The sequence below is a fragment of the Natator depressus genome, chromosome 1 (assembly GCF_965152275.1).
Source record: "Natator depressus isolate rNatDep1 chromosome 1, rNatDep2.hap1, whole genome shotgun sequence".
Lineage (NCBI taxonomy): Eukaryota > Metazoa > Chordata > Testudines > Cheloniidae > Natator > Natator depressus.
Genome location: NC_134234.1, coordinates 127,992,578 through 128,018,953, shown reverse-complemented (window position 1 = coordinate 128,018,953; position 26,376 = coordinate 127,992,578).

The following is a 26,376-nucleotide window of genomic DNA, read 5'->3' as shown; positions in this document are numbered from 1 at the left end:
GGCTCTGGGGTTCAGGAGGCAAGCAGCTAAAGGAAGGTGCCTCCTGAGCAGAGTCAAGGGTTAAGGGGTAAGGGAGGGGGCTCCCAGTAATGCTAGGCGCTGGCTCCGTGGTGGTCTTGGCAGCCATGGCATCAGGTGGTGGACCACCTTCTGCAGGGTGCTCGCCCGGGAAGGCAATTAGGGGGAGGGAGCATGGGGAAAGGGGGGCTGGGGTGAGGTTGCCCAGCTCGAGGCCAGCCGGCAGTAGATCATCCTCTCCCTGGGTGACCGGGGTCAAATCTAGGGCCTCAATCTCCGCATACACGGAGGAGAGGCCAACTCCTGCTACCCCAGGGGCTTCTCCTCTAGGGCCCGCCTCAACAGTCGCCTCGGGGTTCGCGGGGGGTTCGGGTGGTATCCGGACAGAAGGGGCGTCCTCAGGGGTCTCGGAGGGGAGGGTCTCCCATGGAGGGGGGATTCTGCCCTCCAATGCCAGTCTGTCTTCCCCTCCCAACACCAGCAGATGGATCTCACTCGTGGTCATAGCGGAGGGCTCAATATCAGTGCCTCCCTTCCTGGTCTTCCAGGGGGCTTCCGCGTCGGATGGATGCAGCAGAGCTCGAGCCTTCCGCTTGCCTCGCTTCCCCTGGACTAGGGTCCAGCCCTCCCTAGCTTCGTCTGGGGGTTGGTTAGCAGGGGTCGTGTCGGGGGGCGGAGGCGATGGTTCAAGAGACCGGGGGGGTAGCGGTGAGGCAGCATGAGGGGCGGGGGGTTCTCCTTGGGGCGCACCCTCTCCTATACCCGGTAATATCTTTGCCACACCCTCCTCCATAGGCTCTGCCAAAGTGGTAATAGCAAGGGTGGGACTCCCTTGCTCGCCCGGGCGTTGTAGGGAAGGAGTCTCCTGGGCCCGGACAGGAGCAGCGATGGATTGAGTAGGAGGAGGGTTGGTTTCAGGTGCCGGGCGGCCAGGGGCGTCGGCAACGACGGGGCCGATGTCCTGCCAGGTCTCGGGGGTCTCGGGTGCCCCTCCCCCCCGGGCCAAAGGGCAGTCTCTGTGGACATGCCCGGCTGAGCGGCAGAGGTAGCACCGGGCCTCTCCGGTGGAGTAAAAGACCCGATAGCAGGCTCCCTGATAGGGGACTAGGAAGGACCCCTCGAGCACCTCCCCGTCACGGACCCCCGCCGGCGGTAGAAGCTGCACTTGCCGGCGGAATGAAAGGATGTGACGGAGGGTGGGGTCCTTGCAGCCCAACGGGAGAGGGCTGATGACAGAGGTAAGTTTCCCCAGGGCGGAGAGAGCGGGTAACAGGGCAGCATTGGGTAAAAAGGGAGGAACGGAGGTGAGGACGAGGCAAACGCCCAGGTCTTCTAGCGGCTCTAGGGGGACGAACACTCCCCCCACCGCCAGGCCCCTCTCCACCGCCTCCTGGGCGGCAGACTCCGAAGCTAAGAAAAAAACGACCTTCCCATACATCTTGGAGGCCGCCACAATGGCCGTGGGTCCTACCACCTTCGCCAACGCCTGCACGTATGTCTCCACGTGGGGCGAGGCGGGCAGCAGGAGGCAACGGACAGCGTGCTTCCTGGTCAAGGTGGGGAAAGGGCCCCGGCTGCTGGTGATGGTAGCGGAGGCAGTGGGTGGGCGAGATGACGAGGCGGCAGGCAGGGGGGAGCCTGCCACCGCCCGGGCATATGTCCTGGGGGCCGGGGGGGGGACATATGCAGAGCTGGTGGAGGGAACTGTGGGGAGGGGCGCCGCGGTCGATGATGAGGCCACGGCTGTGGGGGCGGTCCCTGCCATGGAGGGCCCAGATGTTTTAGCGGGGCCCTTTCCTTTCGTCCCACCCTGGCCTTTGCGGCCAGCTGGCGGGGGGCTCCTAGAACCTGGGCGGGCGGTGGGCACAGCAGAGGCAGTAATCACTCCGGTGCCTCTCGCTGCCGGTGCCCCATCGGGGGCGGTGGCAAGTATTTTAACAATCGTGGGGGGGGCGGGTTGGGGGTTGGGCGGGGGGGGTGGGGAGGAACAACTAAATTTGCTAAAGGGGCCTTGCCCCTCTCATTCCCTGCCATTGTGAGCAGGGAGAGACGGGGAGACACCGGAAGGAAGGGGGAGGGGAAAGCGAATTAACCACTCCTCCCTGCTAGGCTGCAGGCAGGAGGGGGGGAATGCCAAAAGGGTTGTACGGGGAGGGGGGGAAAAACAAAAAGGAATCCAATAACAGGGGCAAGCCATAAAGTAAGCAATCCGGGGGGGGGGGGGGCGGCGTGTAGACCCACGCACGTTTGTCCAAAGAGTCTCGTTTGGTCGGCTGTTATGTCCGGTCCAAAAGGCAAAGTCCAAAGCAAACAGCTGGATCTGAGGGCAGATGGCAGGTCGCCAGCAGGGACGAATGGCGGGGGGCCGTGACAGTTGTAGTAACGGTGGGGTGGGGTGGGGGGGCACCGATGGATCGGAAGGCGGCTCTGTGCCACACTCCCTGTGCCACCACAAACGCAATTAAAACACAGTCAAACTCCCCCCCACGAGAATAGAATTCGAAAAATTACTCAGTCTTACGGCCCCTTCCCGATGACTTGTAACTTCCGTAAATTATTTCTCCTGTCTTCTAAAATCTTCTTCTCCGGCCGTGTTGGCTGTGTTCCAAGACTTCCGGCATGCTAAGAATGTTAAAGATAAGAAATAAAGTCCGAGCTGCCAGCAAAATGGCTGGGTCTGGGGGCTTCCACTCCCCCCTCCGGATGGCAAAATCGGCAATCTTCCCCCCTTCCTCCGGGGGTTTCAGCTGGAACAAATAGCTGCGCCCGAAAGCAGGCGAGGGGGAGGGGGCGGGTGCTGGCTGCAAGCTGGTAACCGACCAGCACTCAGCAAGAAGCGGCAGAAATCAAACCAAAACAACAACCAAAAAAAACACAAAAAAGCGTCTGGCCCGTTCGGGGGGGAACTATGCAAGGTCCAAAAGTAAGAAAATCCAGGCCAGGGGGCTTTAGGAAAGAAAAGAAAGCAGATAGCTAAGGAGCAAGCTAGGGACGGTCCCGTCCTCCAACAGGGAAGGCTCCAGAACAATCAGGAACCTTCTGGAGACAATTAAGACAGGCTGATTAGAACACCTGCAGCCAATCAAGAAGCTGCTAGAATCAATTAAGGTAGGCTAATCAGGGCACCTGGGTTTTAAAAAGGAGCTCACTTCAGTTTGCGGTGTGCGTGTGAGGAGCTGGGAGCAAGAGGCACTAGGAGCTGAGAGTGAGAACGTGGACTGTTGGAGGACTGAGGTGTACAAACATTATCAGACACCAGGAGGAAGGTCCTATGATGAGGATAAAGAAGGTGTTAGGAGGAGGCCATGGGGAAGTAGCCCAGGGAGTTGTAGCTGTCGCACAGCTGTTCCAGGAGGCACGCTAGACAGCTGCGTTCCACAGGGCCCTGGGTTGGAACCGGAGTAGAGGGTGGGCCTGGGTTCCCCCAAATCCTCCCAACTCCTGGTCAGACACAGGAGGAGTTGACCTGGACTATGGGTTCAGAAAAACGGCCATGCTGAGGGCTGCCATGAAGTGCCAAGGCGAGCAAATGCGCCAATAAGCGTAAGAGCCACCAAGGTAGAGCAGGAACTTTGTCACTATATATATATATATATATATATATATATATATATATATATATATATATATATGTATATGTATATATATGTATATATATATTATGCATCTTGACTGAAATCAGTTGGAGTTCTGCCTAAAAACTGATGGCAGACTATGGCCACATATTATTCAAGAGAAGGAAATTACTCTCTTGTGGCTACTTATTTAAAATAAATCACAGGGTTGCTTAAAGTTTTTTTCAAGACAGAACTGAAATTAACTTCATAGCATTCCAGTTGAGGGGTTGTTTTATTTTTAAAAGAATTCATGAAAATTTAAATCTTTCATAAAATATTTCTAATGTACTTAGATGTAGTCACATAGAGAACAGTTGCATGTATATTTGCATATTGTAGCTTGACACAAAATGAGTATAGTGCAGTGAGCTGTTACATTAAAAAGTACTTGTTATTGCAGTTGAATTGATAATGTCCTGTGGCTTCATTAAAAAGAAGGTATGCACGTAAAAAAGATGTTATGTTTTTCATTTAGCCTCATACTCAACATTGATAGTCCAGCTAATGAAGGAAATAAAAAGAAAACAAAATCCCTCCTGCATTCTACTTCGTTCACTGATATGAAAGGTCTCATTAAATGAATGTTCCGATATACAACTATTGCACAACTTTCAGCACATTAACACCAAAATGAAGGGTAATATTATGAGCATGTAACAACTGCAAGCCTCAGACTACTTTTAGCAGTGTGTTGCTATGTGAGAGCTGGAAATGTTAGTTTTACTTTTAAAAATTAAAGACTTGTTTCAAGTAAACAATGCAAACATTATCACTTAATATCTAACAGGTAATATTACTGTAGCATGATTTTGCTGACCATTTTTTATTTTTACTGTCAGTGTTAGACACTCCTCACTGTTAGTCCTAGTGACTCTGCTTATGTTAAAACTATCAAAGGAAACATAGACAATAGTTTTTCCCTATTAAATGTGCAGATAGCTGTTGACAAGAGATTCCAGAAAGTAAGACTTAAAATAGTTTTAAATGTTTTTTTTACTAATTGTAGATGTTTCACAAAGTATGAGAGAAGCATTTTAATTTTTCCAAACTGCTTTATTCAACGTGCTGTATGTTATTCAGAATGCAGTTAAAGAATAGATACCAACTATAGTGACTCTGTTTTTCCAGATGATATTCTGAATGGATACTGTTGGTGATGTGCAGATCCTTTCTAAATAGCAGAATCTGTTGGGGCAGCACATGAAACTTCATGTCATCCCAGCCACTCATTTCCTTCCACTAATTCAAAACCTTTGTAAAATTCCAAAATAGTGCAGGAAGAGGGTCAGGAGCATGGAGTCATGCAAGCAATCATATGAATGAATCATATGAAAGAATTGGTAAGTTCCAATTCTTTCTTGCTTGCTTTCTTTCTTGCTTTCTGCATTTCCTGCATAGATTCCCATTGTAGGAAACTGAAAAGCAGTTCTCAGACTCAAAGGAGGTGAGTCTGAGGAGCCTTGTTTGAAAACAGTTGCAGGACTGCTCTCACAAACTAAGCATCTGATCTAGAGGCCAAGTTCAATTAATAATTCTCTGAAAATATAGATTGAACTTTGAGTTGCAGCCTCATGTACCTCAACAATGGAGTTCTTTCTAAAATATGCACTTGCAGCTGCCCTAGAACTGGTGGAATGTGCTCAAACACCGGTTGATATTGAATACCTACTAGTTCATAAATAAGAAAGATTGCAGAGTCTGAAATATTTGGATATTCACAGAATCTGATTGGCCCCTAGTATTATTCTCTTGCTCTACAAACAGCCTAGGTGTTTTGTGGAGAATCTTACTTGTGAGAGTTGCTCAGAGTCCTTTTAATTGGAATATTGCCTTGTAAGGAATGGGCTTATGGAAAATTATTCATAAACTGTTTGCTTAAGCCAGGTGGCAATCAGAGACCACCCTGGGCAAGAATTTGCGGTGTTTATTCTGGATCGTTTCATCTCTATGGATTACTATGGTGTAGGTCAGCATTAGCACTCGTATCTCTCAGGCTGAAGGATTGCCATTAGGAATATAGTCATCAATGAGAGATTGTGCAAGACACATTGCAGCTTTGGCTCAGAGTTTGGTTGTTATTTTGGCGAGGATCACGTTTCAATCCCCAAAGATGGCAACTCCTGAAGAAGAAGAAACTCTCAAAGTAGGCACTATAATAAACACATCATTGTACCTGGAGAGAATGCAGTAGAGTGCCCTGTACAAGTCAGTGAAAGGCCAACATTGTAACCATATATTTTTGCATGAAGTCAAGGGAAAGACCAACTTGTTTAAAGAGAAGTACATTGTGAAGAGCAAAGAGAATGGAAGATGGTCAGTGATCAAATGCTTTCTTTCTTTCCCAGATGGAGAACCACTTCCATATCAGAGAGTAAATTTTGTAATGGAAGGTTTGTTGCTCTCCAGCAAAATTTTCTGGACCTGTTGAACTCCTTCCCAGAGGATGTTGTGAAGGCCAAGACTGTAACAGGGTTCAAAAAAGAACTAGTTGATTTGATTTAGTTCATTTATTTATTTTGTACATGAGTCTGTGACCCAGTGATTTTACTGTTTGTTTTTACTGTGGTTTGATTTGCCTTTGCAGTTTCTGTTTTTTTTAATTGAAAATGCAATGAATAATCTTAGCCACATAAGTTAAAGCAGCCTCAGAAATATTCATTTAACAGATTCCAAGGACATTGTGATCATTAGTCTGACCTTCTGTATAACACAGGCCAGAGAACTTCTTCAAAATTTCTAGACCATATTTTTTAGAAAAACATTCCATCTTAATTTTAAAAATACAAGTAATGGAGAATCAAATGTAACCTTGGTAAATTGTCCCAAATGGTTAGTTACTCTCACTGTTAACAAGTCATACCTTATTTCCAATCTGAAGTTGTCTAGCTTCAACTGCCAGCGACTGGATTGTGTCATATGTTTTTCTGCTAGCCTGAAGAGCCCATTATTAAATATTTGTTCCCACTGTAGGTACTTATAGATTGTAATCAAGTCACTCCTTAATCAGCAGCACTAAATTTACTTTGAAAAGCAAGGGGAGAATACATTGCTAACAATGTGTTTATAAAAGGCATACTGTTCTTTTAAGGAAGACTAATATAGGATTATGCTCTCTACTCTTCTGAGACATCCTCTTCCGCTTGGTTAATAGTCCCCCTCCCTTGTTTCTCTCTGAGACCCTTTACTGACAAAATATGACTCTACAACTAGGTCCTGCCTTCTCCTCCAGAGCTTACTTACTAGGTTGGGAACACTGCCGTCTCAACAATTGGTTCATTCTTCTCCCTCACTGTCTACATATCTCTCATCATGCCAAGACCCAAATGTGGGATGCCTTGTCTTACAAAGACCCCTAATGAGGGACAAAATAAATATTTATGAGGAAATTTAAAATTCTGTGGAATTCATTTCTGTAGTGTAGCACTTTATAATGACATCAGCAATTAAGAATCAAGAAGCTGAAAACAGTGTTCAGCATATTTGTGTGGAACAACAACTTTGGACTTTAAAAAAAAGTTGGCAAAAAATGTGATCAGAAACATAAGCTTGAATTTAAAATTCAATTGTCTTGTCTCTAAGTCCTGGCAAAGGGCCACCTCAATTAGCCAGATGTGGCTCCAATCACATGCTAGGCAAGTAGGACTGTGCATAGAAGTATTTAGTGTCAATGACTGGTGATGAGACGAAAGTTACAGATCAGTACATGAAAAGCACTTGGAATATTTTATATTTAAGGGAACACTGCTTAACACAGCAGAAGGGCAGGATTCCTATAGAAACTTCATCAGCTTCCTGACACAGAGGCAATTAAACAAGCAAGATGAGAATCTCACATACACATAAGTATATTTTGTGTGACTAGAGTTGAGAGAAAATTAAGTTTAAACTCTGCAGCCACCTAATAAATCTTATGCTAGCTTTGTGGAAGATCCATTTGGCCTAGATAAACACAGGTTTAACTTTTTCTATACTTCCCAAATCTACCTTCCCCTCATCTTTCCCTTGGCTTGGTATAAGTACTATGCTAATCCAGTCAAGAAACAGAAACAAAACTATGTGATTTTGTGTCTACTCAGGACTAAGACACTCAGCTTGAATTTAGAAATAGTGACTACTGAATATTCACAGGCACTGTTCACATTCAGAGAAAAATAAACTTTTGTAAAAATTAATCAAATAAATTCCAGTAAACAGGGACAGCTGAGGGTATCTTGATCTGCTCAACAGAAAAATGAGTTTGTTGAGCCTCTTATCAAGGCTTTCTGCCTTCTGCTGGCTGACTTCTTCATTCAATTGTGTTACTTTCCACAACTGAGATAAGGCTCTCTCTGTCAGTTAGCCAGGTGCACTATTTATTTAACATTAAAAACTTTCTTCCGGCTCTTTTACTTTGCCTTGTGGTATGATGAATGGAACTGGGGATAGAGGACCAGTTCCAGGAGGCACCTGGTTTGATACCACAGGAGTAGGAAGGTAAACTGGCACCATGCTGCTACCAGACAATCATAGGTCTCTCAGCATGAAATACTGGCCTGTATATTGCTCATTAAAGATATCTTCCATATAACTCTGCCTGCTTGCTGCATTACTTATTACTAATGAAACAGGCCTACCCATGAGTGCTAAAGGAGTTGGCGGATAAAATTGCAGAGCCATTGGCCATTACCTTTGAAAACTCATGGCAATCAGGGGAGGTCCCGGACGACTGGAAAAAGGCTAATGCATTGCCCATCTTGAAAAAAGGGATGAAGGAGGATCCAGGGAACTACAGGCCAGTCAGCCTCACCTCAGTCCCTGGAAAAATCATGGAGCAGGTCCTCAAGGAATCAATTCTGAAGCACTTAGAGGAGAGGAAAGTGATCAGGAACAGTCAGCATGGATTCACCAAGGGCAAGTCATGCCTGGCTAACCTAATTGCCTTCTGTGACGAGATAACTGGCTCTGTGGATGAAGGGAAAGTGCATGTGTTATTTCTTGACTTTAGCAAAGCTTTTGATACGGTCTCCCGCAGCATTCTTGCCAGCAAGTTAAAGAAATATGGGCTGGATGAATGGACTATAAGGTGGATAGAAAGCTGGCTAGATCATCAGGCTCAATGGGTAGTGATAAATGGCTCCATGTCTAGTTGGCAGCCGGTATCAAACGGAATGCCCCAAGGGTCAGTCCTGGGGCCGGTTTTGTTCAGTATCTTCATTAATGATCTGGAGGATGGCGTGGACTGCACCCTCAGCAAGTCTGCAGATTACAGTAAACTGGGGGGAGTGGTAGATACACTGGAGGGTAGGGGTAGGATACACAGGGACCTAGACAAATTAGAGGATTGGGCCAAAAAAAATCTGATGAGGTTCAACAAAGACAAGTGCAGAGTCCTGCACTTAAAAGGACGGAAGAATCCCATGCACCGCTACAGACGAGGGACCGAGTGGCTCGGCAGCAGTTCTGCAGAAAAGGACCTAGGGGTTACAGAGGACGAGAAGCTGGATATGAGTCAACAGTGTGCCCTTGTTGCCAAGAAGGCCAATGGTATTTTGGGATGGAAAATAGGGGCATTGCCAGCAGATCGAGGGACATGATCATTCCCCTCTATTCAGCATTGGTGAGGCCTCATCTGGAGTAGTGTGTCCAGTTTTGGGCCCCACACTACAAGAAGGATGTGGAAAAATTGGAAAACGTCTAGTGGAGGGCAACAAAAATTATTAGGGAGCTGGAACACATGAGTTACGAGGAGAGGCTGAGGGACCTGGGATTGTTTAGTCTTCAGAAGAGAAGAATGGGGGGGGTTTGATAGCTGTTTTCAACTACCTGGAAGGGGATTCAAAAGAGGATGGAGCTAGACTGTTCTTGGTGGTAGCAGATGACAGAACAAGGAGTAATGGTCTCAAGTTGCAGTGGGGGAGGTTTAGGTTGGATATTAGGAAAAAAAAATTCACTAGGAGGGTGGTGAAGCACTGGAATGTGTTACCTAGGGAGGTAGTGGAATCTCCTTCCTTAGAGGTTTTTAAGGTCAGGCTTGACAAAGCCCTGCTGGGATGATTTAGTTGGGGATTTGAGCAGGGGGTTGGACTAGACGACCTCCTGAGGTCCCTTCCAACCCTGATATTCTATGATTCTATGATTCTATGACGTAATAATTTAATGGGTTGAGAGTCATTCAGATCATCTTCTTTATGCCATCCTAGTCGGTCAGACTTTAATGGGCAGTAGGATTAGACAACTGGGATGGGAGAAGCTGGTGATTGTTTGGGTTTTGCAAAACCTCTGAGAACTTATATAAACACAAGGTTTTTCCAGTTACCACATTTCCCTAATTGAAACCCTTGGTTTTGAAGGAAAATATAATAAAACCTTATATTTCTAACATTTATTATTTGTAATGTGGTAGCACCCAAAGGCCCTGATCACAACTGGGAACTCATTGTGCTAGGCATAATCAATATATGTTGGTGAATATGGATCTCTCAATAGCTTTTAGTTTAAAGCTCTAATTTTCTTGCAAATGTGCTGCCCAAGGAAGGCAGCTGTCCAAGCTGTGTTTAAGTGTATTCCAAAGACAGGACTGTGCAAATTGATGGTATGGAAATATTATGCAGCATTTGGGGTGTTTTAAAATATAATAGGTGGGACTGGTAGTACTGTTAGGCTCTGATAGAGGACTCCCAACAGGATCGGGGAGCAGGCAGATACTGGGCACAGTGTTGGTATATAATACTCTAAATATTTTAATTGATTACAATATAAACTCCACTCACTCTACAGTCACACCCCTTTCATACTACACCAGAGTCCGAAGATTAGAACCAAGTCCCAATGGCCAGTCACGGTCCACTCCAATCATAAGGCTTGGGGAGCCTGCACTGCACACCTCTTCTTTATCAGGGCTCTGGATTAATGTCTGACTCCAAATTTCAGATATGTCAGGCAACTATTTATAGACCGCTCTGTCGTGTCATCAGCTCTTTGTCTGTTTACTAAGCCTTTCACACATAACCTCAGGAAAACAGTTCTGGGCAGGCCGCCATAATTCAAGACATTCCATTTCCTCTTGTGGACATGACAAAGTTGTTTTTCACAGACAGTCCTTGACTGCTCATAGCCTTAAATCATGCAACTCATGTTCTCACGTCAAGCACACAGCATTCATACTAGGCCTAAATGGCCTATAGCATATTACAACATATACTACTATATATCCCAACAATGCCACCTATTAATAAACTGGGCTAACTCTTCTCCTTATAAGAATTGGCTTTCAGAGGAGTGTGATTTTCCCAGACTTTAACTGTTTAGGTGGAAATTTTCCATGCTGGGTGTCTGCATCAGATTGAATTTGCATGGAAATCTTCAGCCAAAACGGTTCAGCTGTTTTTAAGAATGAAGCTAGGGCCCAATACTATTTTCTTCCACAAGAACAACTTGTGTGATTGCGTAATTAAAGATTGTATCATAATGCATCCACAGAAGGGGGCTGAATTAAAGATTTCACAGGCAACTTTAACTAACCTTTGCTAACCTCTGAGTGCTTGACTTTGCAACTCTAATAATGTTCTTTTAACACTTTTAGGGGAGTGTAATAAGGTAGATAATATTGCCCGGAACTAAGTGGAAGCCAGTCCTATGCAAATAATAATGATCCTGCTTTTCAGATTAACCAGGAGAATACAGTAATAAAAATGTAGTGGCCCAGAAATCACATTTTGATGTAGCTCAGGGATCAGCAACCTTTGGCATGCGGCCCATCAGGGAAATCTGATGGCGGGCTGGGAAGGTTTGTTTACCTGCAGCGTCTGCCGGTTCGGCTGATCGCAGCTCCCACTGGCTGTGGTTCACTGTTCCAAGCAAATGGGGGCTGCAGAAAGCGATGGCCAGTACATCCCTTGGCCCACGCCGCTTCCCGCAGACCTCATTGGCCTGGAATGGTGAACTGCAGCCAGTGGGAGCTGTGATAGGCCGAACCTGTGGATGCTGCAGGTAAACAAACCGTCCCGGGCCGCCAGCGGATTTCCCTGATGGGCCGCGTGCCAAAGGTTGCCGATCCCTGATGTAGCTAAATAAAACTCAAACATCTTAGTTATGAATTTAGACCTGGAGTTGAAATCTCTCAACCTTCAGTTCTGTTCTAAGTTTGATAAAGTGAATTCTTCCCCAATAAGGGGAAATACAGACTGGAAGTTAAAGTTCGTGATCGGCGTATTGGAGATCTATATTAAGTTCTTGACTCTGCCACAGAATTCATGTGTTACCTTGGGTAGATCATTTAAAGGGTGATAATTTCAAAAGCCCTTAATTCTGACCTAACTCTGCTCCTATGGAATTCACTGTAAAACTCTAACCGATTTCACTGGTGTGATAAATAAAGTGCGGGGATAGCTCCCTTTGATAGACACCCATCCAGTCAGTTAGCTGTAAAATCCCTCTTGGTAGCTTTTCTTTACTTGCTTTACCTGTAAAGGGTTAAAAAGTCCCAGGTAAAGAAAAAAAAAAGTGGGCACCTGACCAAAAGAGCCAATGGGAAGGCTAGAACTTTTTTAAATGGGGAAAGAAACTTTCCCTTTATCTGTTGTTCTCTGGGATGGATGGACAGAGCAGCCATGCTAGAAGCAGCTTTAAGCCAGGTATGTCTTAGCACCTTTGGGTTAGGGACTTACTCTTACTATGTATATGTACAACACCTTTCACAGTAAGGACTTTATCTCAATCTGTCCCTTTAAATGCTATTTTAATACAAATATATATTAATAGTAAAGAAATATTTAAACCTCAAAGGTATGGCCATACAATTTAAGAATTGTGATTTTTAAGTGCATATATTAACACCTCAGTCAAGCAGCTATAACCCTTTGAATCTGTTTAGTTATGTTTCTTTTTTTCCACAAATTATGTTTGTATGTTGCTTAATTTACTGTATTCTTTTTGATGAATGAGGTATGAAGATATGGTATGATTTGTGATGCAAGACACACAGGTGGAAGAAGAACAGCAAGTTTCACTCACCAGCCTTGTTCTGCTAATGATCTATCTTTGAAGTATCTTTCCAAAGTGAGATTAAAAACTTGAATTCATACCAAAGCCAGGGGGGAAATGGGGTGGGGAGAGAGAGAAAGAGAGATTTCCAAGGCCCTTAAAGAGCTTTTTCCTTCATAATCAGATTTTTGCAACATGTTATTTTCTATATAAAGACACTTCAATTTTTTTGTTACTAAACTATTGATGAGCAGGCTGTTTTCTAAATAAATTCATAACTAATGGAAGACAGAGCTTGAGGAGGTAATTACAAAAACATGACTAGGGACAGAAATGTCCCTTCATCTCCTGCTACAATTATTTCTTTATTGGAAACCAAAGGCTTTGCAGACAAAAAGCAAAATCTTAGAAATTGTAAAAGGCAATACAGAAGCCCTAGTGTGGTACTTTTTTTCCCCCTGAATCAGCTTCATTATAGTTATTGGTTAGATTTTTGGGGTTTGGTATTCTTCCTGTAATTCTTGGCAGAGTGTTCTTTAACCTTTCAGAGCGTTTACACATTTCATACTTGGGAAGCAAGGAATACACGCTTTGAAAATGAATTGCAATACATACCAAAATGGCTTAAAAGTCCCATGGTGGTATCCATAAAACTGTAAAATCCTCTAACAGTCAAGAATCTCAGCCTCAGGCAGAGCTTGAACAGTAAACATTTAATAAACGCAACTCCTATTTCATCCTTCCTCTCCCCATGTGTAGCCTGATTCATTTTACAGTATATTTCATTTGATTTTACATGATCATTTCCCTCCCCACTGCACTAGTCAAGAAGTTATATGGTAATGAAATAGCATGCCTCTGGGCATAAGCTGAACACTGCAGGAGTCAGAAAGTGACTTTTTCAATGCACAGTTGGAGAAGTGTAATATGGGAGATTTTCACTGCAGTCTCCCTGTACACTCGCTGCTACTGTGCCTCCTATTGTCTACTCCAGGAATTAGCTCTTTCCAGGTCCAATACCCCCTCCTGTAGCTTGTTCACATGCCCATCAGCCTCTCTCTTTCTTCAGCTCAGGGTGGTCTTTCTTCATGGCTTGGCTAGTCCTCAGGCTGCCTTGCCCCATTACCTATTTTCCAGTCCTGCTCTGTATGGCCTCTGCTAATTCCTTTGTCCAAGAGTCTATATACATGGCACTGCTGTTCAGCTAGTTTCTTCAAATATCCCTGCAGGTATACCTGTGCTTCCCACTGTCTTTGTTGATTCTCCAGGACTTGCATATGTAGTGCCTGGATATCCTTTGGCTGTTTTTCTGCCTCCTTAAATAGGAGCAAAAATTCTGGGGTCCAACCTGGGAGGGTGCATCTGCCGTTTGGAAAAAAGCTTCTGTGCAGGGTGGCTTCCTAGTCATTTTTCCTTGTTCTCTGCTACTACAGTCTCTCACACTCCACTTGCATCAGGGCTGACCATAATGCCCGCATTCTCCACCAAGTGTATCAGGGTTCACGCACCACTGGGGCACCTCCTCATGGCTATGACTGGAGAATCATCTCTTTTCTAGTATGGCACTCCCTTCTGTCATTCGCTCACCTGACAGCCTCTGTGACTTGAGATGCTCTCTCTTCAAGACTGAGCACTCTAGCTAGGTCATTATATAGTCCCCTCGTCCAGGGTATCAAAGTCCCCCTGAACCAGCTGTTTAGTTGGCATCCCCCACAATCCTTTTTTATTCCCAGTGACAGGTAGGGGAACCTTAGCCATCTTGCTACTTCAGGTTCCAGCCCACACACCCTACAATCAGCAGCCAAAGTCTACACAATCTCTATCTTCTGGCCTTGCTGCTCTTTCCCTAGGCTGCTTCCTACTCCACCTCCCACAGGATTTCTTCTCCACCCTTCTGGGTAAACCCTTCCCTCAAGGCCAGGATCCCAAGGCTTCTCCATCTTCCTGGGTTTCCTCCTTTTCCCTTTCTAAACCCAGAGGGGGATTGCTGACTTCCACATTGCAGCCCCTTTCTGATGCAAACTTCCTGGCTTAAACCTTAGGCAGTTTCTCTCCTAGGTGGGCTTCACCAGCTATTAGTTATTTTCAGTCAAGCCAGACTCTCCTCCAGGTGTGGCTTGCTTTCACTCTCTCTCATGACAGAATTTTCCTCACTTGGGTTCTCTCCCACTACAGACCTTTCCTGAGCAAAGACGAGTAACTCATTTTTATAGTCCCTTGGTCACCCCGCCCACAAAGTTGAACACCTGGTCCTCCCACATGCTTTCATCAAATGAGGCAGCAAACAGACCCTCAAGGAATCAACCCCAGCCATACATGAGTAAATTTTCAGGGCAAACCTATTTTAACATAAGATTCTTGGAAATATCTTAAATAAATCCTCTTCCTAGGCTGTTAGACTATAGAGTTAAAACATCACTGAAAACTGATGTGCAGAGGGCCAACAAAAGGGCTATGAAGGACTTTATTTGAATGTAAGCCTTATTTTGAGGGCTTCAGTGAAATCTCAGTAGTGAATTGGCCTTATGGCCACCTTTGCACAGTGTGGAACATCATCCATACTAATTTGCAAAATTTAAAAAATTTCAAAGGATGGCTCATTATTTCTGCCGACTAGTATTCTAAATGTATATTTATATATAACAGAAATGTAGGGGCATACATAAAAGAAACAAATAGCCATTTGTACACTTCTCATCATAGTTTCACTGAGTTGAGTGTAATTATTTATTTGTATTATGATAGTTCTCAAAACCTCCAACCAGAATGAGGCCTTATTGTGTTAGCAGCTGTACAAAATGCATAGTGGTAGGTAGAGAATTTGCAGTGTACACAGATGAGAAGGTTTCTTATCCCTGTTTTACAGACAGGGAATGGAGGCAGAGAGATTAAATAACTTGCCCATAGTCACATAAGAAATCTATGACAGAACTGAAAACAGAACCCAAACCTCTTGAGTCCCAGTCCAGTATTTTAACAACACCATCATTCCTGTGATATTTACCAGATGCTTGTTGGCAGTGTATTTGAGCTTAGTTTCCTATTTCCTGTATGCTTTAGTGGATTTATATTAATTTTTTAATGTTACTTTCACAATGTGTAACACTATTACTGGTATGGTAGCTGCTAAAACTAGAACTGGCAGAAGAGGCATAGATTACTGGTAAAAGACAAATGGCAAAACTAAAGAAGACATCTGCCTTTTAGCATCCCAGGGCATCCCCTGGCTTTGAACCAGCCAGAGACTTCCAATAAGCAAAGATAGTTTTCGCAGACCACCACAACTTTAATCTCTTGGTCTCTAACATCCTGTGCTAGTTTTGGTTAGATCATATCAGATGATAGCCAGAGAAGAAACAGGAATCTAAATCTAGTATTTCTTTCTTTCAGATCTAACCAACTAAAAAAAAAATCCTCTATGAGATTGAGGAGTAGAGGTTGGAAATATTGAGCACAAGTATGATGTGTAGTATCTATTATTTAATGTTTATTCAGAAACATGAACAAATCTTCATTTAGTGGCTGAATTTCTTTTCTTAGACTTTATCTAGCCCATTGTCAGCATTTTCAGACATCTGATGGTTGGCATCATATTTAGTTACACATTTTAACCATTCTGTTTCCTTCATTCATGGTAATAAACAGCTAGCACATAAGAGGGAGGTGGATACAATACATGTCCACTTGATACAGGATGACGGGGGGAAATACAGTAAAGCAACACATTTTGTAAAAGAGTAATTTAAAACTTTAATAAAGGCTAGTTGTCTGTGTCTAGCTTTGATTTATCTTGTTTTATTAAACAGAAGTTTATGATGAGTAGCCCTTTTACTCGTGATTTCCCACTGAAACTCTTTACTTCAACATTGAAAGGCTGCAAAAAAGACTTGCACACCCACTGTCTTAGTGTGATAAGCTTTAAAATATATATAGTGCCAGAATCTGGGTTGCCTTTACATGAATGCTCAAGGCAGGGAGTAGCACAAAGTCTATGTTCCACTGAGGAGTTCACTCACCGCTGGTGTCACCTAGTGGTTAGGTTGGGGCATGACAGGCCCTCTCCTTTTGGGGCACCCTTGTTGACAGCTGCTCTATCCCTGCAGTGGCCTGTTCCTTCCATGACTTGGCCCTCAGACTAGGTCGCACATTTGCATCTTCCCCTTTCAGGGTATAAAAAGAATCCAAGAATGGGGTAGCCCTCCACGTTAGGCAAGTAGCTCTAGTATTCTCCTTGGGTCAGGGTCTCATGCTCCTGACCCTTCTGTCTTCAGGGCCTTCCCTCACCTAGATTTCCTGAACCAGGAGTAGACATCTGTCTACCCTTGAGGTGGGCAAATCTGGGCCCACCCCCAGATTCCAATCCAGGGCCCAGTGGTAAGCAGCTAAGACCTGAACCCCAAAGTGCTATACGGCTGCTTCCGGGGTCACTTACTACCAGTCCCCCATCACACTCAGTGTTGCAGTCTACACCAGTGAGGGGTTGTGTCACCACCTGTCCTCCAGATGTTAGTGCCTCACAAGGCTTTACTGTTGTAGCTCCCAACCTGGGCCACTCACAAACAGCCAAACAGCATGCAGGTCATGGCCTGAGTGTCTGTGTATAGTTACAGCCCTGGTCCAGCAACTCTGACTCCAACAGCCTGTCAGCAACACACCAGAAGCCTTGGCTATTACTTGCAGAGTGACTCCCAGGCCTGAATTTTATTCCCCGCACCGGCCTCCTCACCCCTGCCCCCCGCCCCCGCAACCAACCATGTGTTCTGCACTGTCCAGCTCTCTCCTGGACAGTTTAGATATTAGAATTCAATTGCTTCCGGGAGGGGTGAATATACAACAGTTTTCTACTGTAACTGGAGTTACCAAACAGTTCAGTTTAAACATAATGCTGGATTAGTTTTGATTAAAAAAATAAAACAAGTTCATTTTAACTACTGAGGGATTTTAAGTGAGTACAAGTATAAGGTATTAAAGTCCAAAATGATTACAAGGGAAAAAAAGATACAAAACTTTTTAGTAGCTAAAACTTAAACTAGACTTGGTTCAAGGCAAAATCCTTACTACATGTTCCAAGCAACATTGCTAACTATCTTCTCAGGTCAGGATGCCCCCCCAAAGTCAAAGGGCTGGTTCCTTTATCTTCTTAGGTGAAAGAGACTGTGAGAGAGATAGGGAAAGAAAGAGAGAATAGCTGGGGTGTTTTGCCCCTCAGTTTTATAGTCCAGTCACCCTTTGAAATGCATTTTCCTGAGGTTTGTCCCTAGCTAAAGTTCCTTCCCTCTCTGAGGACAGAGACATGCTGTGAAAGAGGTTCCATATTGTTGTTTGCTAAAATGCAGATCAATCGGTTCCTGCCCTCTTTTATTGCCACTAAACCAGTGATTGCCAGTCAACTTTGATGATTCCTGGCTAGAGATGTTAGCTTATCCTTTGTCTTTAAGGAACAGGTTTACCGGGCAAATCTAGGTAGGGGCCAAACACATTTCAGTCATATTTTCAGCTTATGTCCATAATAACTCTTAATATGCATTTTGTACATATATTATACAAGAATATTGATGATCAGCATTGTTAGTTTTTTAAATGATACCTCACAACACAAAAGTTATTATAGTGTGTGCAGGGTGTGAATACAGGGGTGCATTCGGTCACACCCCTTTTTTCCCAACAGATAAAGGAAAATCATTAAGTAACTGAATCCAAAGATCAAGTCTCAGACCTTTGGAGAGTTGCAAGTTCTTCCTATGTGGGCTTGACCAAGTCACTGTAGCGAGGTCTCAGACAGGAGGTGCTCCTGCAGTACTCCCTCCCAGGAGGTCAGAGTGTAGGTCCCTTCACCTCCACTGTCTCCCTGCCACTGAGTTGCTCTGATCCCCTTTTAAGCTCCTCCTCCAGCCAGTGCATATTTTGAAGGTGTGGCAGGCTGAGGCCACCTGGAGCCAGAGCAGCTCTAACCACTTCCTTTTCAATGTGGGGTTTGTATACCCCATCACATCCTCCCTATGTCCCCATCATAGGGGCAATGCACAACTGAAGTCCAGGGTAAAACCCTGTCCACATTGAATCAATGGGAGTTTTACCACTTACTTCTGTGGAACTAGTATTTCACCCCATGAACTTTCTAGTGGGAAGGGACTTCATGTTATGTCTTGGGGTTGGAAGTCACTCCCAATGATGTGAAGTAGGTGAGCCATGGCTCTATCCCACCCCCTGCAAAGATGTGATCAACCTTGGAGCAAATGTTGAAAGTTTAAATTGTGCACCAGAGATACCAGGGTCTTTGTGCCTCCCTTTGGTATAGTACCTGCAAGAGCTATCTCTGTGGGGATGTAGATTAACTTTATCCTTATCCTACTCTTCAAGTGTCTTAGTGGCACAGTTTGGCCCATAATGTATATTTGATCAAACCTCCATTAAATTGTAAGGGGCTGTGATTTTGGGGTGCAATTTAGATCAGTGAGAGGATGTGTCACGACCTGGCCTGTAATTCTTGGTGCCTTAAATGATCTGCTGCTGTGGCTCACAGTCCAGACACCAATAGCCAGCAGACAAGTAGAAGGGATTGAAGGTAGAACAGGTTACAAACCAAAAAATAACTGTGCTTTCTAATAGCTAAGGGATAATTTAACAAGCTACAGACTTTGCTCAAGTAATTTTCTTTGCTGATCGTTTGCTTTCTGGCCATGCCTGACTTTCTCTCAGTCAGGACCTTCCACAGAAGTACAAGGTGCTGGTTTTCTTTTCTTCCTAGGTGAAAGTTCTTTGCCTAACCAGATTTTTCACCCACATTCAGTTTTCAGAGACTTCAACCCCCTAGGCTGAAGAGCCCGCCTTTCTCAGCTTGCGAGAGCTCTGGCCCCTTGTGTCTTTCCAGTGATAGATGCCAAGATGGCTTCTTCTCTCTCCTTATATCTTCTCAAACTGACTGTTTTGCCCCCAGACTCAGAGAAGAGCAGCATGAGGCCATCTTATCTATTTACTTTCCATCCCCCCATGCCGATTCATATGTAAATGAGTCTTCCATTGTTTTTGGTCACACCTTGCTTCATTTCACTGGAGACAGGTAAATGGGTTTTCTCCAGAAAGGAAGGCAGCTGTTTTGCCCTTTGTTTGGTCATAGTCTTTAAAGCATAATATCAATTACTATTCATAATTCATAATGTTAATACATACATTTTATAAGATATTAATCACCAGAGTGTCATTAGCTTTCATGTAAGACCTTCCTTGATACTTTTACTAACAAATTTATTTGGGCATAAGCTTTTTTGGGTTTATGCTCAGATAAATTTGTTAGTCTCTAAGGTGCCACAAGTATTCCTCGTTCTTTTTATAATATAGTCATTTTGTATACAATCACTTGATTTAATTACTTATCATTTCAGGTTCAAACCCTTGTCTTTGAAGTCCAAAGGCAATCTCCCCCACTCACTAGGTTGATGACTTTGTTTACTTTTTATGTAAATATGCCTTCATTGTCTCTGTCTGAGGATCAGGCTGGTCAGACAAACAAATACACATTTCTTTGTCTAGGGCAGACACAGCTTATTCATTGTATGCCAAACACATTTTAAGAACATAATTCTAGCACATTCCATAACTTTTTGTACACAGCCTGTACATACATCACAAGAGGATATTAATGATCAGTGAGTTACTAGTTTTCAAATGATATCTTTCATGCCATCTTTAGGGTATATATCATGACAAAAACTGGACACATGACAACCGTATCCACAAAGTGCCAGGCAGTGGAGAGTCAGGCCTTGAGAATCCTTTCCCCTAAGAACCATTAGCACGCAGACATTTTCTTGTCCTAACTTTTATTTTCATTGGTTTTCTTACAATGATAAAGGTTTAGTAAGATAACTACTTACAGAGTACACATTGTGCCTAAATACACAGATTTTAAATAATTTCTTGTGAACAAATGTCAAATTAATCTTCATTTCAACTAAGATCCAGAAAGAAACCGAAACAATGAAGAGAAATATGTGACCGTATTTTGCTCTGTGTTTTTCATCCTTGCAGAGAGGGTGAGGCAAGGCTCCTATCTCACACAACCAATCAGTATGAGCTGGGAGAAGCTCCTCCCTTCTAGTTGCGGAGACACCAGCAAGGGAAGGCTGGACTGCTGAGCACCCTGAAGATTAATTAAAGAGAAGTGGTGAACTGAAGGAGCATCTGGTAAAGGCACTACAGCTGATTAACCCCGAGCTCAGCTCTGGAGTTGAGAGCTGAGGGCTCTTGATTTAAGAAGGAACAGAGGATTGGAATTTCTAAACGTTACAGATGACAATTTTCTAACTCAAAAAGTGCTGCAGATAAGGAGGAACTGATCACAGCACCTAAAATTAATGGAAGTTTAGGTACAAATGATTATGACTTGACTTATAAGGTGCAAGCAGAATAAAGTCCAGACCAGTAATATATATATATATATACTTGGTGCTTGTGTTCCTGGCAGACCAGGAGCCAGCTCATGACAAGGACTCTGTGTCTCAGCTGAACACTGACAAATACATAGCTGGAATCTGTCTGGCTCACCTGTGTGTTCGTGTTGTTAAAACAGATGTAATGTTGATAAGAATGTGGTAGGACTTTAGGAAATGCTTGTAAACTGCTGCATGTATTATTCTCACTTATAATATCTGTATCTCATGTTACAAGGTGTTTGTTCTGTAACTATAAATCACTGGTCAGGAGAGAAGCATTACCAAGCATGAAATACTAGTTTGCCACATAAGGTGTTCTCTTGCCCACCAAGAAGGATCATTGAAACCAAATGATCCATTGTGAAACATGAAAGAACAAAGACTTTGCTAATTGCATTCCTTCTCTCCTACACCATGAAGAAGAGACATGCACATGAACTCATCCCATCAGCTTGAACTCAGGGAGAAGGGAATAAAAATCACTAACAAGAAGAAACTGTATCTCTATGCTGCTTGGACTTTAGGAGGGCAAGATTTCTTAGCCTGGGTTAGCCCTAAAGGGCATGTAGAGATTGCATATTACTGCAGCTTCTCTCACCATTTGGAACCTACGATTATAACTCATTTGCCTGAGTATGTTTACCTGCTTTAACCTTGTAAATAACTCTCATTTCTTTGTCTTGGCTACAATAATTGTCTTTGGTATAAGATCTAAAGTACAACTGACCGGGGGAAAGTGACCAGTACTTTTTAGATTCAGAGTAATCTGAATATTGTTATGATTTTTTGCAGAAGAGACCATCTATCACAAAGCTGGTCACAAACCAGGAAGAATTAGTAGGGGAAGCAAAAGTGGATGGGAACCTGGGAGGCAGTGACCATGAGATGGTCGAGTTCAGGATCCTGACACAAGGAAGAAAGGAAAGCAGCAGAATATGGACCCTGGACTTCAGAAAAGCAGGCTTTGACTACCTCAGGGAACTGATGGGCAAGGGAGAATAACATGAGGGGGAAAGGAGTCCAGGAGAGCTGGCTGTATTTTAAAGAATCCTTATTGAGGTTACAGGGACAAACCATCCCAATGTGTAGAAAGAATAGTAAATATGGCAGGCGACCAGCTTGGCTTAACAGTGAAATCCTTGCTGATCTTAAACACAAAAAAGAAGCTTACAAGAAGTGGAAGATTGGACAAATGACCAGGGATGAGTATAAAAATATTGCTCGGGCATGCAGGAGTGAAATCAGGAAGGCCAAATCACACCTGGAGTTGCAGCTAGCAAGAGATGTTAAGAGTAACAAGAAGGGTTTCTTCAGGTATGTTAGCAACAAGAAGAAAGTCAAGGAAAGTGTGGGCCCCTTACTGAATGAGGGAGGCAACCTAGTGACAGAGGATGTGGAAAAAGCTAATGTACTCAATGCTTTTTTTGCCTCTGTCTTCACGAACAAGGTCAGCTCCCAGACTACTGCACTGGGCAGTACAGCATGGGGAGGAGGTGACCAGCCCTCCGTGGAGAAAGAAGTGGTTCAGGACTATTTAGAAAAGCTGGACGTGCACAAGTCCATGGGGCCAGATGCGTTGCATCCGAGAGTGCTAAAGGAGTTGGTGGATGTGATTGCAGAGCCATTGGCCATTATCTTTGAAAACTCATGGTGATCGGGGGAAGTCCCGGACGACTGGAAAAAGGCTAATGTAGTGCCCATCTTTAAAAAAGGGAAGAAGGAGGATCCTGGGAACTACAGGCCAGTCAGCCTCACCTCAGTCCCTGGAAAAATCATGGAGCAGGTCCTCAAGGAATCAATTCTGAAGCACTTAGAGGAGAGGAAAGTGATCAGGAACAGTCAGCATGGATTCACCAAGGGCAAGTCATGCCTGGCTAACCTAATTGCCTTCTATGACGAGATAACTGGTTCTGTGGATGAAGGGAAAACAGTGGACATGTTGTTCCTTGACTTTAGCAAAGCTTTTGACACTGTTTCCCACAGTATTCTTGCCAGCAAGTTAAAGAAATATGGGCTGGATGAATGGACTATAAGGTGGATAAAAAGCTGGCTAGATTGTCGGGCTCAACGGGTAGTGATCAATGGCTCCATGTCTAGTTGGCAGCCGGTATCAAGTGGAGTGCCCCAAGGGTCGGTTCTGGGGCCGGTTTTGTTCAATATCTTCATAAATGATCTGGAGGATGGTGTGGATTGCACCCTCAGCAAGTTTGCAGATGACACTAAACTGGGAGGAGAGGTAGATACGCTGGAGGGTAGGGATAGGATACACAGGGACCTAGACAAATTGGAGGATTGGGCCAAAAGAAATCTGATGAGGTTCAACAAGGACAAGTGCAGAGTCCTGCACTTAGGACAGAAGAATCCAATGCACCGCTACAGACTAGGGACTGAATGGCTCGGCAGCAGTTCTGCAGAAAAGGACCTAGGGGTGACAGTGGACGAGAAGCTGGATATGAGTCAACAGTGTGCCCTTGTTACCAAGAAGGCCAAAGGCATTTTGGGATGTATAAGTAGGGGCATTGCCAGCAGATCGAGGGACGTGATCGTTCCCCTCTATTCGACACTGGTGAGGTCTCATCTGGAGTACTGTGTCCTGTGTTGGGCCCCACACTACAAGAAGGATGTGGAAAAATTGGAAAGAGTCCAGCGGAGGGCAACAAAAATGATTAGGGGACTGGAACACATAAGTTATGAGGAGAGGCTGAGGGAACTGGGGATGTTTAGTCTATGGAAGAGAAGAATGAGGGAGGATTTGATAGCTGCTTTCAACTACCTGAAAGGGGGTTCCAAAGAGGATGGATCTAGACTGTTCTCAGTGGTAGCAGATGACAGAACAAGGAGTAATGGTCTCAAGTTGCAGTGGGGGAGATTTAGGTTGGATATTAGGAAAAACTTTTTCACTAGGAGGGTGGTGAAACACTGGAATGTGTTCCCTAGTGAGGTGGCGGAATCTCCTTCCTTAGAAGTTTTTAAGGTCAGGCTTGACAAAGCCCTGGCTGGGATGATTTAATTGGGGATCGGTCCTGCTTTGAGCAGGGGGTTGGACTAGATGACCTCCTGAGGTCCCTTCCAACCCTGATATTCTATGATTGTATGAAAGGCAAGCTTGGCTAGTGGCAACATAGACCAGAGTAATTAAGGAGACTGCCTATGACTCCATGTTAAGCCTGTTATAATGCCTGAGTAATCTGCACTTGCTACTGATTGGTGCAATCTCAGTATAGAACTCATAGCCAATTTGGTGGGCTTCTGCCCTGGTTCCTAACGGTCTGCCCTGAGGTTGGTTCCTGAGCCACTCCAGGCAGCTTGGCAGTACTTTAATAGGGCCAGCTTCACAAAGCTGGAAGCCATTGATCCAAACTGGCTGGAAGAACGAATTTAATCAGAGAAATGTGACTGATAATTGGGAATCATTTAAGAACACTTTACTAGATGCCTAAAAAGCCACAATACCACAGCTGAGGAAGAAGGCTATCCTGGTTAAAAAAGTGACCTGGGTTAGAGAGGAAGTAAAGGCAGCTGTTGTCATGGTCCAAGGGAGCAGCCACTCTCCAACCCTCCATCTGGCAGCCTGTTGATGCTTGCTCACCTGGGACCCATGAAATCCAGCTCCAGTTTGAGGTTCTTCCCCTGCAGTTCTGTTAGTGGAGTCCTTGGAAGAGATGATTGGCCTGCTGACCCTACTTAAGCCAGCAGCAGGAACAGGAAGCTGTCTGAACAAGTGGCACTCTGACCTGCTGTGACTTCTGGAATCTGATTCATAGTTCTGACCTCTGGTTTGTCTCCTGACTCTGACTTCCTGACTCCTGTCTTGTGACTGTGGACTCTGACTCTGACTGCTAGCTCAGGCTGCCCATGACCTGGATGGATGTGACAGCTGTATATATAAACATTTTGATAATGGTATTGGTCCATTACTAGATTAAAATGGTAGAGTCAGCAATAAGAATGCAGAAAAGGCAGAAGTGTTCAATAAGTATTTGTAATCTGTATTGGGGGGGGGGAACAGATGATGTAGTCTCATTATTTGGTGATAACACTCTTTCCACTCCACTAATATCTCTGGAGGACATTAAACAGAAACAACTAGAATTTAGACATTTTTTAATCTGTAGGTCCAGTTAATTTAGGTCCAGGAGATTTAAAGCAGCTGGCTGAGGAGCTCCCTGGTTCATTGATGTTGTTTTTCAACAAATTTTGGAGCACAGAGAAAGCTCCAGAAGACTGGAAGAAAGCTAATTTTTGCCGACTTTTAACATTTTAAAAAGGGTAAATGGCATGATCTGAGTAATTATAGGCCTGCCACCCTGACATTGATCCTAGGCAAGTAATGGAGTGGCTGATATGGGACATGATTAATCAAAAATTAAGCTTGGGTAATGTAATTAATGCAAATCAACATGAGTTTATGGAAGATAGATCCTGTCAAACTAACTGGATATCTTTTTTTAAATGAGATTAGAAGTTTGGTTGATAAAGGTAATAGTGTTGACATACTTAGATTTCTCTAAGGCATTTGACTTGGTATCACAAAACATTTTGATTAAAAAAACTAAAATGATATAAAATTAACATGGAATACAATAAATGGATTAAAAACTGGCTAACTGATAGGTCTCAAAATGTAACTGTATCCAGTGTGGTCCTGCAGGGATTGGTTCTTCACCCTACATTATTTAACATTATTTTATCAATGATCTAGAAGAAAACATAAAATCATCGCTATAACGTTTGCAGATGGCCCAAAAAGTGGGGGAGTGGTAAATAACGAAGAGGACAGGCCCCTGATTCTGATCAATATGTATCACTTGGTAAACTGGGTGTAAGCAAACGCTATTCATTTTAGAATAGGTAAATGTAAACATATGGGAAGAATAGGTCATATTTACAGATGAAAGACTATCTTGGGAAACAGCAACTCTGAAAAAGATTTGGGGGTCATGGTGGATAGTCAACTAAAGATGAGCTCCTACGAATGCTGAAGCTAGAGAAATTCAGACTGGAATTAAGGTGTACATTTTTAACACTGAGAGTAATTAATCTTTGGAACAATTTACAATGGTTGTAGTGGATTCTCCATCACTGACAAATTATAAATCAAGATTGGATGTTTTTCTAAAAGATATGATGTAGGAATTATGTGGGGGCCTGTGTTATACAGGAGGTCAGACTAGATGATCACAATGGTCTTAGAATCTAAGATTCTGGAGAACAGAACAAGAAAAGCTGGAGAGACTCCTATTTAAGGGGAAAATTGATTGATTAACTCATTCCAAAAAAGAGAGCTGGGAACTCCTGCTTAAGGAAGGATTGAAAAGGAGTAAGTCAGATAAGGAACTGGGAATGGT